We start from the raw sequence: 16,422 nt of genomic DNA, 5'->3' as shown, positions 1-16,422 counted from the left end.
ACATCCATCAGTAACTGCTGCAAGTCATCTTAATTCTGAGTGGGAAAGGTTGTGCCATGTGCATGTGTTAATGAGTCTTTCTGCAATATTGATGCTCTGTTCTTCATATAAGCCATTTTCTTGGATTATCTATTCGGTAGATAATCAGAGTAACTTAAATGGTATAGTCTGATAGCTTTACATAGCCAATAAAACACAGGTAAACATCTTTCTGGAATTCTTTGGTTTAGACCATGATCCATCCATTTAACATCAGGAATGACGTTCCTCATTCACTGTCCTCTTCTGACTTGTCCTTGAACATCTAGCAGTTCTCTGTCAATATATGACAGCAATATTTTAACATTATCTTCAGCAAAATTCTATGTGCCTATGATGTTAATGATGTTGCCCAATAATTTCCACATTAGATCACCTGCTTTTGGAATGAGCGTAGATATGGATCTCTTCAAGGAGGTTGACCATGTAGCTGTCTTCTAAATGTTTTGGCATAGACCACAAAATTCTCCCAGTGTTCCATCTGTTGAAGAATCTCAATTTGTAGTCCATAAAGTCCTGAAGTCTTCTTTTATGCTAATGCCTTCAGTGCAGATTAAACTTTTTCCTTCAGTACCTTTGTGTGTATGTTTTTTAAATATTACTTTATTGACATATAGAGTTAGTTTATTGTGCCAACCTGGCTGATAAACACATGTGGGATTAATTGAAGGGTGGAGGGATAAATGGCTTGGTGAGCCTCGCCTTTCTAGTTCTCAGGTCTCTTGCTTTGTGATGGTCGCACTAGGGTGCAGCTGCCTTAGCAGTTCCCTGCTTCAGCTTGCAAGACATCCCCAAGGAGAAGCCATATGGATCTACCCCGATGCAGCCCTGGATGCTGGAGCACCCATGTGGAGACCCCTGCCAGTGCTGAGATGCGTACACATTCACTGACTCAGCTTTCCTCCTGCAGTCGGCATCATTGCATCTGTTTTGTGAGATGGAGGAGGACTTTGTGGATTGGTGTTGGACCTATGGGTTAATGTTGGATTTGTGGGCTTGGAAAGCACTGGATTGGGATGTTTTCTTGATGCACACTAACATTTATATAAAACTCTCTCATACATGAGTTTCTGTGGATTTGTTTCTCTAAAGTAAACAGACTAACAAACATACACTTCGTGTATGATAAAATTCAATGGTTTAAATGTATTAAAAAGAATTGCACAATCATCACCATAATCAATTTCAGATTATTTTCTCCATTCTTGTACCCAGTTTTATTTGTTTCCCTCCCCCGCCCTGTGCTCTGTATCCCCCTGACATCATTCTAAGGATCTAGTAATCTAGTTATTGTATCTATAGATTTACCTATCCTAGATTTCATATAAAGAAACTCTTAACCCAAAACAATCTCACTAATGAAACCCAGAATTGATGAACCTATAAGGACAGCAAGTAGAATAAAGGTTTCATGGGGATGGGAGTCACAGTGGGTGGGGACAGGTAATGGGAGACGATGTCAAGGATTCCAGGAAGAAGAATGTTTGGAAACTGACTGTAATAGAAGTTGTACAACACTGCGTGATGTGATTGAACAATAGAATGACATATGTATTAACTCCCAATTAATAATAATTTTTAAAACCCTCATTAGCAATAACAAAATGAAATGCAGATGAACTTAAAACCAAAAGAAAGCAGAAAATGGGAAAAATAATAAGTCAAAAATGGGTAAAAAGGGAAAAATAGTAAAATGTTAGATTTTTAAAAATCATTTTATTGGGGGCTTGTACAATTCTTATCACAATCCATACATCCATCCGTTGTGTCAAACACATTTGTACATTTGTTACTTTCATCATTCTAAAAACATTTGCTTTCTACTTGAGTTTTTAATATCAGCTCCTCATTTTCCTCCTCCCTCCCTGCTCCCCCTCCCTCATTAACCCTTGATAATTTATTAAAAATTTTTTTCATGTCGTACACTGTCCAACGTCTCCTTTCACCCACTTTTCTGTTATCCATCCCCCAGGGAGGAGGTTATATATAGATCCTTATAATTGGTTCCCCCTTTCTACCCCACCCTCCCTCCACTCTCCCAGTATTGCCACTCTCACCACTGGTCTTAAGGGGTCATCTGTCCTGGATTCCCTGTGTTTCCAGTTCCTGTCTGTACCAGTGTACATCCTCTGGCCTAGCCAGATTTGTAAGGTAGAATTGGGATCATGATAGTGGGGTAGGAGGAAGCATTTAGGAACTAGAGGAAAGTTGTATGTTTCATCATTGCTACTCTGCACCCTGACAGGCTCATCTCTTCCCCGGGGGCCCTTCTGTAAGGGAATGTTCAGTTGCTTACAGATGAACTTTGAGTCTCCACTCTGCACTCACCCTCATTTACAACAATATGATTTTTTGTTCTTTGATGCCTGAGACCTGCTCGTGGTCACACAGGCTGGTGTGCTTCTTCCATGTGGGCTTTGTTGCTTCTGAGCTAGATGGCCGCTTGTTTATCTTCAAGCCTTTAAGACTCCAGACACTATATCTTTTGATAGCCGGGCACCATCAGCTTTGTTCACCACATTTGCTTATGCACACAATTGTCTTCAGTGATCATATTGGGAAGGTGGGCACCCACTGATATAATTTTTTTGTTCTTTGATGTATGATACCTGATCCCTTCTACACCCCATGGTCACACAGGTTGGTGTGCTTCTTCCATATGGGCTTTGTTGCTTCTGAGCTAGATGGCTGCTTGTTTACCTGCAAGCCTTTAAGACCCCAGATGCTGTATCTTTGGTTAGCCGGATACCATAAGCTACTTCACCACATGTGCTTATGCACACATTTGTCTTCAGCAAGTGTGTCGGGGAAGGTGTACATCATGGAATGCCAATTTAATAGAACAAAGTGTTCTTGCATTAAGTATTTAAGTGGAGGTCCAATGTCAATCTGCTGCCTTAATATAAACCTATGACCCACCCAAGGTGAGGATATTCTTTGTGTCTCCAAAGGGGAAGAGGACCCAGACTTAAATCCGGTGTTCCAGGATGCAAATGCCGCCATGGAGGGGGAAGCCAGTGGAGGGGCCTAAGGGCTTGCTCGGCCCCCATACCAGCTACATGAACAAATTCCCCTCCCCGCAGAAGAATTTACTTTAGAGGACGGCACTGAAGCTACAACTAGGGGAGAGAGACATATCTGATCAGACCATATCTGATCAGATGGGAGCAAATGAATGGGGAAGAAGAGAGTAGAGCACATCTTGGCCCACCAGGCCTGGAGGATGATATTCCCTCTCCAAACAGCCAGTGCACAGAGTGGACCATATGGCTGATCCCACTATGAGACATGGCATCCTTCACTGACTCATGGCCATATGAGGACAACACTGGAGACTCAGTGTCAGGATTGGCCTAGATTGACCCTGTGACACCAAGGCAAAACACTAAAGGCATGCGGCAGAGCAACAGCGGGAACACAGAAGGGAGCTCCTGAGGGAGTGCAAAGGATAGACTCTGGGTCCAGAGTGTGGTACCCCATTGGACTTGACTGGAGGACACACCTAGAGGTAAAAAAATCAGACCTTGATCTACTTTCAGGTTTTTCTTGTTTTTTTTAATTAAAATTTTTTTCTTTTTTTAAAATTAATTTGTTCTTTTATGGATCATTGGTTTTCTTGTTGTCATCGTTGTGTTCTCTTTTGTCACTCTGTCTTGCTATGCCTTGTTTTTTGGTGCATATTATTATCTCTGCAGATCTATCTAGATAAGGTAGGCTGAATGAACAGTCTGGAGGTGAAAACAACAGGACCAGTGGTTCCAGGGGGACATGAGAGAAGGGGAGGTGGGGACAAGGAAGTGGTGTTGACCAAGTGATCCAAAATTAGTGGCAGAGAGGGTATGAGAGGCTTGGTAGGGCTTGATCAAGGGCAATATAACCAAGAGGAATTACTGAAACCCAAATGAAGGCTGAGCATGATAGTGGGACAAGAGAAAAGTAAAAGGAAATAGAGGAAAGAACTAGGTGACAAAGGGTATTTATAGAGGTCTAAATACAGACATGTACATATATAAATATATGGGATGGTAGGGAAATAGATCTACATGCATATACTTATAGGTTTAGTATTAAAATGTTAGATGTTAGGCTACCTCTATTGTTTAATGTACTCTATCTGAGGAAAAACTATTCACATATCTGGTCAATGGGCCAAGGGAGTTCAATAGAGACTTAATGCATATGAAGGCTCTGCAAATAGATTTACCATATATACTCGAATATAAGCTGACCCGAGTATAAGCCAAGGTACCTAATTATTACCTGGGAAACCAGAAAAACTGATTGACTCGAGTATAAGCCTAGGGTGAAAAATGCAGAAGCTATTGGTGAGTTTCAATAATCAAAACAAATGAAAATAAAATTACTAAAAATTGAGACATCAGTGGGGTAATGTATTTAAATATTTATTTTAAATAAAAACATAAATAAAAGGACAAGTCATTTAACACTAGTAAGCCAACTCTGGGGTGGGGGGGATTAAAAAAAACACTAGTAAACCAGCACAGTAAGTGGAAATTAGGGTCAACAAAAACAATAAGGTATCAACAATGATACCTTAAGAGTACTATTCCCTGAGTTTCATCAGCAACCAAGCTAAAATGTAAAGAGTTAAAATCCTTCAAAACTGGATTCCTCATCATCATCTGTATCCCAATGCAGAGCTTCAGCTGGTGTGAGGTCATCATAGACACTGTCCTCACTGAGATCGCCGTCATCACCATCACTGCTGTCATTTTCATACAAAGCGCAGTCTTCACTGCCATCCATAGCATGACTAATACTACATTTCTGGAAGGCACGTCGCACCATGTCTTCTGGAATGTCTTCCCATGCATCTCAAACCCACTTTGCTATTAACTCTGTCAGGTTTCATGAGATTTCCTCCTTTTGTTAGTCAGGCTTGACCAGATGACATCCGTTCATGCCACTGACCCCTGCATAAGCTGAACCCTTATACACAAGTATATCCGGTAGGCTTTATGCTGTTATACATTGCCTTCTGCAAACTCGGTGTTCAGAATACAATTCCCTCCTCTAGTCTTGGGTTTTATTATTTCCAATCCGTGGGACATATGGGATGCTATACTTCTTCCATGTGGACTTAGCTGATACCTTACTTAGATGGCTGCTTATATTCAGACAAGCCTTTAATACTCCAAGTGCTATTCTTCCTCATAGCTGGGCACCATCTATCTACTTACTTTACCACATGTTACTATAGCACTCATATCTTCAGTGATCACTTCTTGAAGGCAAGTATTGGGCAGGGCCAGATCATAAGAATTATTTGTTCTTAAATTAGGGCTTATGATTAAGTGTGAGCACAAGAACATTCATATATCTAAGGCTTATCTATGTCACTGGCCTACTTTACAGGCTGCATTATCAACTTCTTGAGAAATAATATAGGTAACCTGAAGGGGATACTTGGTATTTCTAATAATAATGTCATTAATCTATTCAAGAGGATTGAATTTTAAATACTGGTGAGAAAAGAAAAACATACATATATAGGAAAGTTTATTAGACTAAACTCCATGGAATGTGCATCTATAAAAATTAAAAAGTTAAGTGACTGAACACTGCTTGAGAGAAAAAGAGGGTTAGACACAAGGCAAAAAAATGTTAAAATGTTCATTCATGAAGGCAAAACTATGCCTGCAGAACTAAAGCACGTCACAAAAGGACAGACATGATAAAAATAGCAAATACATATTTGTTTTAAATCATCAATTATTGGACAGCATTGGAAGCAAGAGAGTTAACATGTATAGACAGACACACCCAATGTTGTTTGGGAATCCAGATCATTGATAACATGACCTGAGAACAGATGCCGGACATTGTCTCGTCTCATACAGTAATTATCCTTTTGAGAGTGGCTACCTGCACTCAGCACAGTGCTCCCCATAGCCATCCATGTTGTGGGTGCTTTCTGGTTTCCTCATGTTCTTTCGTGATGCATAGTATTCCATTGTGTTTATGAATCAGAGTTTCTTTATACATTCTTCCACCAACTTTTTAGCTGTTTACAAGATCTTGCTATTGTGAACAGTGATGCAATGAACATGGGAGTGCATGCGTTCATTTGTGTGTTATGTCTCTTACCTCTTTGGGGTATATTCCAACCAGAAAGATTGCTAGATCATATGGAATTTCTATTCCTAGTTTTTGAGTTATAACCACATTGCTTTCCACATTGGTTGTACATATTTACAGTCCTGCTAGCACTGGATGAGAATTCCAGTCTCACTGTACTTCCCCCACCATTTATTGTTTTCTGTTTATTGAGATGGGCTGTCATTATTGGTGTAAGGTGATAGCTCATAGTTGTATTAGTTTGCATCTCCCAGATGGCCAATGATCATGAGACTTTTTTCATGCATTTGTTAGTCATTTGAATGACATTTTTGGTAAATTGTCTATTCATATCTTTTGCCCATTTTCTATTAGACTATTTGTTTTTTCATTATTGAGGTTTTATGAGATTAATCCCTTTTTCTTATGTACCATTGCTAAAGAATTTTTTTTCCAAGTTCATGGGTTCGATTTTATTCTTTTGATGCACAAGTGCCTTATTTTTAGTAGGTCCCAGTCATCTATTTTATCTTCTATTGTGTGTGCTTTCTTCATTATATTAGATAGTATGTCTATGCCCTATAGTAGGATCCTTAGTTTTGTCCATATATATTTTTTTTATTCATGATCTTTACAGCTCTAGAAGTTACATTTAGGTCTTTGAACCATCTTGAGTTCATTTATGTTCATGGAGTGAGGTATGGGTCCCACTTTATCCTCCTACAGGTAGAGATCCAGTTTGGGCAGCACCATTTGTTGAAGAGACTATCACTTTCTCCTTTAATGTTTTTTGAAGATCAATTACCTGTGTTTAGGTGAATTTATTTCTGGGTTTCCTATTCTGTTCCATCGGTCAATGATACCTATCATTGTACCAAGTACCAGCAGTTCTTGATCATTTGCTATTTCCTGAAAGGGTTGAACATCTATCCATTGTTTTTGGTCCAATGGTTCTGTCTTCTTTTGATCTTCCATCTTTTTTTGATGCTTCTGTGTCATTCAACCTTCCCTCTAGTCCAATAGAATCCTTCAGTATTAAAATTCAAGGCTGAAAGGTCCTCTTCAGTTCTTTCAACTTGAGAAATGCTGTGTTCTTCCCTTTTGGTTTTCTAACTCTAAGCCTTTGTATATTTCATTATCATACTTCACTTTGTCTTCTGGAGCACCTTTGTAAATCTTCCATTCAACTCTTTCACTTCATCATTTTTTTTCAATTCACTTTAGCTATTCTAACCTTAAGGACAAGTTTCAGATTTTTCTCTGCTAACTATTTTAATCATTTCCTTCTTTGTATTTTTTTAATGACAGAAGTACCTATGACTTCTGTATACTTTTGGTGGTGAAGTCTATGAGTATAATTGATGGATATAGAATTTTTTAAAAGTATTTCCAATCACTAAGTTGTTATCACAGAATTCTATCATGTGTGCTCCAGAGTCATTTCGATCACCAAAGCCATATTTTCCACTTAATGATACTTCTTTTAGAGCCCTGGTGCCATAGTAGGTAACTCGTTGGATTGCAAACTGCAAGGTCAGCAGTTCAAAACCACCAGTTTGCTCTTTGGGAGAAAGTTGAGGCTTTCTACTCCCATATAGAGTTACAGTATCCAAAACACACAGAGGCAGTTCTACTATGTCCTATAGGGTCATTATGAGTCAGAATTGACCCAATGGAAGTGAGTTCTTGACTTAGATATTTCTTTGTTGCCATGCTTGCATCCAAATCACAAATAATTATCAATGCAGTCTATTGCATGTTCAGTCCATTTCACACTGCAGCAGTCTGTGAAAACTTCACTTTCTTCATCTTTGACACTGACAGCTCGGTGTACATTTGAATAATAGTTGTATTATCTAATCTTCTTTGTAAGATATTAACAAACCACTAACAGCCTTCTATTTCAATATAGACTTCCAAATGTTCTTTTTAATGATTCAAGCAATTCACTTTTTAAATTTGCCATTTGTTGTATAGTAGACAATGAAACTGTCAGATTCAAAATAGGCAATAACAATCCATTTCAGCAAGCACACAAATACAGGGGATATTGATCTTTAATTGTTCCAATCCATTATTGGCAACATTCACTTTTCCTTGATTCATACATTTTACATTACACATTCTAAATGCTAATAGATGCTTGAATTTATTCTTATTTTTAGTCTTGTCAGCCGAGTACATGAAAGTCTAAAGGCTTTACTATAGTTACATCATTAAATAGGCAACCAGGATCGGAAAAAGGCTTATTAACAAACTGAGATATGCAGATAACACAGCCTTGCTTGCTGAAAGTGAGGACTTGAAGCATTTGCGGATAAAGATAAAAACTTGCAGCCCTCATTATGGATTTCAATTCAATGTAAACACACACACAAGAAAATCTTCACAACTGGACCAATATACAATATCATGATAACTAGAGTAAAGACTGAAGTTGTCAAGGATCCCATCTTACTTGGATCTACAATCAATGCTCATAGAAGCAGCAGTCAAAAAAATCTAACAACTTACTGCCTTGGGAAAAATCTGCTGCCCAAGACCTCTTTATGGTGTTGAAGAGCAAGGATGTCACTTTGAGGACTAACATGTGCCTTGCTTAGCCATCGTGTTTTCAGTAGTCTTATATGCATGTATAAATTGGACATTGAAGGAGGAAAACTGTTGAAGACTGTAAAAGGACCCATTTTAATTATGGTGTTGGTGAAGAATATGGAAAATTCCAGAAGAACAAACAAAACTGTCTTGGAAGAAGTACAGCCAGAATACTCCTTAGAAGGGAGGGTGGGGAGACTTCATTGCATGTGCTTTTGAAATATTTTCAGGAGCTACCACGCCTTGGAAAATGTCATCATGCTTGGTGAAGTAGAAGGTCAATTAAAGAGACAGACTCTGAAGGGGGTGGATTGACACAGAGGCTGCAACAAGGGGCTCATACATCCTCACCAATGTGAGGATGGCACAGGGACAGGCAGTGTTTCTTTCTGTGGTACATAGGACCACTATGAGTTAGAACCAACTGGCCAGCACCCAACAACAACAAGCACTAAGAAATTCTGAGAGCGAATCCAACAGTGTTTCATCCAATGCCTGAAGGACCCTGTTTGCTTCCATTGTATCACTTCCCATAGCAAGTCAGCTTTGAACTTGGTTTAAAATTCTCCTGGTTACCAGATAGCTTCAGTGGGTCCATGCATCACAACTTGGGAGGCTAAAATACAGCATATGGAGAGGGGATTTGAGGGTAACCTTTATGAAATGTCTCTCAGCATACTTCCCCTCAAGTTTTATTGAGCAGGATGCTCATGTCTAAACTAATTAATAACAAAGGAGAATGGTAGTAACATGATTGGCCTTGACCAACAAGAAGTTATCTCTTGAGCATAAATATTTGACCAATCTCCCTTGATTCACTAGAAAGATAATTGATGCCTTAATTTGAAGCAAAGGTGTCAGGTAAAGGTGATAGGAAATCCTGTTAACAATCGCTTTTAGCTACATGTAATAGAAAATCCAATTCAAAGTGATGGCTTAAACATTAAGGTATTTATTGATTTACACAGCTAGAAGTCTATAGGTAAAATAGTTTAAAGGTAGTTCAATAATGGCATCAAGGACCCAGGACCATATCCATTCTATCCCTAGGTGGTCTTGTTGCAGTCATAGGACAATAGTAAGGATTGGAACTACAGGCTTCTTTGTACATGCCAGCAGAAGAAAAAGGCATCTATTTTTAGTGACTCTTACTTAAGAAAGGAAACATCCCAGGAAACTCTAGTAATCTTCCTGGTGCATTTCATTATGTTCTTATTTCGGTACCTGCCTCTGTTTCTAAGGGAATGCCCTATATTGATTGGCTGATGCCAAGTGGTCTAAAGTTTCTAGACCAAGAACAGGTGAAGAGGATCAGACTTTAGTTAGCTGGCTCAAACTTATTAGGGCCTTCCCCCCGCTGCTGGGATCAAGTCCTTAAACCACATGGCTGCTGCATACTGTGGAAGAGGTGAGACAGATGTGAGAGGACCTCAATGTCTGTTATATAAATGCAACCAATGTTAACAAACAAAAGAGAGATGGCTAAGTACAAACATGAAACAGGGCAATTCACAGCAGGGTTTTGGCTGAAGCAACTTTTCGTATGACGTGCCAGCTTGACTAGATGAGGAATAAAAGTTTCAACAACCAACATCTAGCATCATTGACCTAATACGTCATCCATACGTTTGATTCAGCAGAGGCTTTTTTTAAGAGTCCACTTCCCTTAAGTTCTTCTAAAATCATTTCTCAAAAATCCAATTCCCAGCCAGCATCCTAAAAATGTCAATGTGACATATATATTCTGTGCAAGCACAAAGCATTTTACAAAATTGAGAATTTTAAGAATATCTTCATTTAAATATCCAGTAACATTTTTAGAGAGTTCACTGTAGGACAATTTCTATATTGAGCCCTGGAAAACTAAACATTTCAAATTAAAGAGAATTTCCATTTATAAAGTCATTTTTCAACCAGATCTATGACTACCAGGGGTCCCTAGATTCAGGTGGGTTATACTGAAGGTCATATTTTGGCTCGAATGAACTTGTTTTACTCTTCCTCAGCTTCAACCTCAGTTTATATATGAGCAATGATGGTCTGATCCACACTGAGGTCTTGGTCTTGTTTTATTGTTGTTAGGTGCCACTGACCAGTTCCAACCTGCAACGACCCTCTATACACAGTAGATCAAAACACTGCCCTGTCCTGCGCCATCCTTACAACTATTCTTGTTTGAGCCCATTGTTGCAGCTCATGTGTCAGTCCATGTTGTTCAAAACCCTTTCACTGTCCCTCCACTTTACCTAGCATGATGTCCTTCTCCATGGACAAGTCCCTTCTAACAGTATGTTCAAAGTGCATGAGATGAAGTCTCCCCACACTTGCCTCTGAGGAGCATTCTGGGTGCACTTCTTCAAAGACAAATTTGTTTCTCTTTCAACAGTCCATGGTACTTTTAAATATTCTTTCCTAGCAACATAATTCAAATTCATGGATTCTTCTTTAGTCTTTTTTTAATTCATTGTCCAATTTTCACATGCAGATGAAGTGATTGAAAATACCATGACTTGGGTCAGGAGCACCTTAGTCCTCAGAGTAAACTCTTTGCTTTTCAACACTTTAAAGAGGTCATGTGCAGCAAATTTGCCCAATGCAGTAAGCCTTTTGATCTCTTACTATTGCTTTCATGAGCATTGATTGTGGACCCAAGCAAGGAAAAATCCTTGACAATTTCAATCTTTTCTCCATCTATCGTGATGCTACCTATTGGTCCAATTGTGAGGAGTTTGGTCTTCCTTCCATTGACTTATAATCCATACTGTAGGCTACAGTCCTGGGTCTTCATCAGCAAGTGTTTCAAGTCCTCATTTTCAGCATATCAAAAATTGCTAATAAGCCTCCCTCTAATCCTGATGCTACATTCTTCATCATATAATCTAACTTCTCTGAACAAGTATGGTGGAGCATACCTGCTTTTACACCATGCAGCTTTCCCTTGTTCTGTTTGCACAACTGCCACTTGCTCCATGTGTAAGTTCCACATGAGCGCAGTGTTGTGTTCTGGAGTCCCCATTCTTCTCGAGTTTGTTTTATAGAGTTGAGTGCCTTGGCAGAGTCAATAAAATGCAAGTAAACATTCTTCTGGTATTCTCTATTTTCAGCCAAGACGCATCTGACATCAGCAATGATATCCCTTGTTCCACATCCTCTTCTGAATCTAATTTGAACTTCTGCCAAAGTACTGCTTCAACCTTTGTTGGATGGCTGTCAGGAAATTGTACTTACTTGTGATATTGTTCTATAATTTTTACATTTTGTTGGATCACCTTTCCTTGGAATGGGTGCAAATATGGGTTTCTTCCAGTCAGTGGCTCAAGTACATGTCTTCCAAATATCCTGGCAGAGATGAGTGAGTGTTCCCAGTGCTTCACCAACGTGTTGAGACATTTTCAATGCTATTCCTTCAATTCCTGGAGCCTTGTTTTTGACTTACGCTTTTAGTGCAGCTTGAAATTCTTTCTTCAGAATCACGGGTTTTGCTCATAGGCTAACTCCTGAAATGATGGACTGTTGACTAGTTCTTTTTGGTACAGTGACTGTATTCTTTCCATCTTCTTTTGATGTTCTCTGTATTGTTCTATAGTTTGACCCTAGAATCTTTCAATATGCAACTTGAGGCTTGAATCTTTTTTACTAAAGTTCTTTCAGTTTTAGGTTCACTGAATATGTCCTTACTTTCCAGTTTTCTAATTCTAGGTCTTTGAACATTTCTTTCTTTATAATACTTCTCTTTGTCTTCTCAAGCTGTCCTTTGAAATTTTCTCTTTAATTTCTTGACTTCATCATTTCTTCCTTGTGCCTTAGCTACTCTATCATTAAGAGCAAGTTTTATCGTCTCTTTTGACATTGACTTTAATCCTTTCTCCTTTTCCTGTCTTTTTAATGAGCTTTGCTTTCTTCATGAATGATGTTTTTATTTTACGTGATGATATTGTTCCTTCTCTGCCATCAGTTTCCAAGATGTAGTTAGTTTGATTTCTGTGTAGTCCATCTGGTGAGGTCCCTATGCATAGTTGACTTTTATGTTGTTAAAAAGTATTTGCCATGGAGAAATTGTTGATCTTACAAAATTCTATCTGCAATTTTTAGCTTCAGTTCTATCACCAAGGCCATATTTTTCAACTACCAATCCTTGCAACTTTTACATTCCCATTGCCAATTATTATTCATTTCAGATGGAAGGAGTTGGTGGAATTCTTCAGTTTGTTCATCACTGGCTCCAGTGGCTGTGAATGTGAATCATAGTTGTGTTAGTTGCCCTTCCTTGTAAGTGTATAATTATTATTATCCTATCATAGAAAGCACTATACTTCAAGATAGAGAATCTTTTTGAAGATAAATACAATGCCATTCCTATTGAATTTGTCATTCAGCATAATAAACCATATACTTTTCTGATTCAAAATGGTGAGTACCAGTCCATTTCAGCTCACTAATGCCTAGGATATTGATCTTTATGCATTCCATTTTATTTTTGATGCTTCCTCATTTTTCTAGATTTGTACTTTGTACATTCCACATTCTAACGCTTAATGGATGCTTGTAGCCATTTCTTCTCCTTTTGAGTTATGCAAATCAACAAATGACGGTCCTGAAAACCTTACTCCATCCACATCATTACGGTCCATTCACTTTAAAGAGGCAGTTTTCCCCAGTCGTGTTCTGTGTGCCTTGCAACTGGAAGAGTAATATGTCAGACAATATTCCACTTCTATTTATAAGGTTTTCTGTGACTAATTCCCCAGAAGTGGACAGCCTCTTACTTCTTCCTACTCTATTCTTAGTCTGGAAGCTCTAATGAAACTTGTTCATTGTGTTGGGATTTTAAATACTGGTGACAAAACTCCCAGCACACAGAAACCACAGTAACCAAGTTATCGCCGTACAACAATCTGACAGATGTGTGGGACTTGGAAGTTAATCAATATTTTTAGATAAACGGCCACCACTTGTCTGTCAGCGGTGCCATATTGTGGTTGTTTGCATGCTGCTGTCATGCCGGAAGCTATGTCACTGGTATTTTAATCACCAACAAAGTTATGCAGGTGAACAAGTTTCTGCCGAGCTTCCAGATTAAGAACACCAAACTAACAAGAAATAGGGTGTCCACTCACAAGGAGGTAGCTACCCACAACCTTAGGAACAGCAGCAGAACACTGCTGGAAACTGAGGCCTCACGAGTAGCAGTGGAACACTGTCAGATATAGTCCCAGAAGAGGAGGCCCTCAGGTTGGGAGGCGCTCAAAATATGACCAAGGAAGAGCTGCTTTCTCAATGTAGAGTCAACCATACTGATGTGAGTAGAGTAGGGCGTTGGGGACTTTTGTTTGCTGATGGGATATGACTCAAATTAAGAAGACAAAACTGCAAACATCTATTAATAATTAGATCTTGGAATGTACAAAGTATGAATCTGGGAAAACCAGAAGCCATAAAAAACAAAATAGACTATAAAGATCGATATCCATTCGTGAGCTGAAATGGACTGGAATTTTGACCATTTTGAAACAGAAAATCAAAGAAAATGATGAGAGCAAAGAATGTATAGATGTGCTTTATACAATTGATGTATGTATGTGTATGGATTGTGATAAGAGTTTTATGAGCCCCTAATAAAATATTTTTTAAAAAAAGACTTTCTCCAATCCTGATGACACATTTTCTTCATAGTATCCAGCTTCTCTGATTGTTGCAGGGAATAAAGATGGAATAAAAATGGTGAAAGGATACAACCCGGTCACACACCTTCCCTTATTTTAAACCATGTAGTAGTCCTTTATTCTGTTCAAAAAACTATCCATATATGAATTCCACATGAGCATGATCAAGTTTTCTGGACTTCCTGTTCTGAGAATTATTCATAGTTTGAACATGATCCATTCAGTGAAATGTCTTTTCATAGTCAATAAAACACAAGTAAACACCAAAAAAAAAAAGAAACAGAAAATCATATGGTTTACTATGATGGAATGACAAATTCAACAGGAATGGTGTCAAATTCTTCGTCAAAAAGAACATTTCAAGATCTGTTTGAAGTCAATGCTGTCAGTGATAGGATAATATCTGTGCACATACAAAGAAATACAGTCAATACAAGTATTATTCAGATTTATGCACCAGCCACTAAAGCTACTGATGGAAGAAATGATGAAGTAAAAGAACTGAACAGAAAATTTCAAAGGGCAGCTCAAGAAGACAAAGTTGGGTATTACAGTGAAATGCACAAAGACCATGAGTTACAAAACCAAAAGGAGGAAAATGCTTAGCATACCTAAAATGGAAAGAACTAAGAAAAAATTCAAGCCACAAGTTACCTTGTTTAAAGATTCAATTGGCAAAATAGTGAATGATACAGGAAGCACCAAAAGATAATGGACTACATACATAGTCTCTATATCAGAAAAAACTAGTCTTCATTTAAACATTTCAAGAGAAGACATGAGCAAGAACCTACTAAGAAACCCAAGTTGCACTGAAGGCATTCACCAAAAAAAAAAAAAGAAAAACTCCAAAAAAACAAGACTCCAGGAATTGATGAAATACCAATTGAAATGTTTCAACAAGCTAATGAAGCACTCACTAATCTATGTCAAGAAATTAGGAAAACAAGTACTTGGCCAACTAACTGAAAGGGATTCATACTTGTACCCATTCTGAGGAAAGATGTGCCAACAGAATGCTCAATTTATAGAATAATATAATCAAATGATGCATTGCCTTGGATAAACCTGCCATGTAACATCTCTTTTAAGTGTTGAAGAACTTGGAGGTTACTTTGAGGACTAAAATGTACCTGACCTAAGGCATGGTATTTTCAGTCACTTCATCAAAGTTGGACTTTGAATAAGGAAGACCAAAGAAGAATCCATATTTTTGAATTGTGGTGCTAGCAAAGAATATTAAAATTATCATGGATTGCTGAAAGAAATGAGGCTGAAGCCCTTGGAAGAAATACAGCAGAGTACTCCTTAGAAGGGAAGATGGAGAGAGTTCCTCTCATATACTTTAGACATATTAACAGGAGAGACTAACCAGACCAATCTCACTGCCTGCCAACCAGGTGGATTGCAGCCCAACCCATAACCACTCAACCACTAGAGCTCCTTCATCAGGAGAGACTGGTCCCTAGAAAAAAGGCTCATGCTTGGTAGAGTCGAAGGGCAGTGAAAAAGAGGGAGCCCCGACAAGGAGGACTGGCACAATGGGCTCAAACAACACAATTGCGAGGATGGCGCAGGACTGGGCAGTGTTTCCTTCTGTTGTGCCTAGAGCAGCTGTGATTCTGAGCGGACGTGAAGGAAGGCACCTAACAACCACAAGATGAATGCTTTCAGGTTTTTTTGTACATTCACTAGTAGTTATAGGAGCTATTATTGGTTGAGCAGTTTTTACATATAATACTGTAATAAATGCTGCATATTATTCACTTAATTTTCACAGTGATCTTATAAGAATCACTGTTCTTATTTTTACAGTAAAGAACTAGGCTCTGAATTTCAGTTATTTATCTAAAACTAAGTGGCAGAGCTGAGATCAGTACTGAGTCTGTCCGTTCCCAGATCTTTGCTCTTTTTGTCCCTACTGCACATTCTGGAGGTCCTCCCTAATGTCTTGGTTTGAAAAACGGAGGGTCCTGATTTTATCTGGCTGTGGCTCCTTAAGGAGCCTAGGTCCTAGAATGAATATCCAGTGGCTTAAGTCACTGTC

The sequence above is a fragment of the Tenrec ecaudatus genome, chromosome 17, assembly GCF_050624435.1.
Source record: "Tenrec ecaudatus isolate mTenEca1 chromosome 17, mTenEca1.hap1, whole genome shotgun sequence".
Lineage (NCBI taxonomy): Eukaryota > Metazoa > Chordata > Mammalia > Afrosoricida > Tenrecidae > Tenrec > Tenrec ecaudatus.
This window is presented reverse-complemented; position numbering follows the sequence as displayed.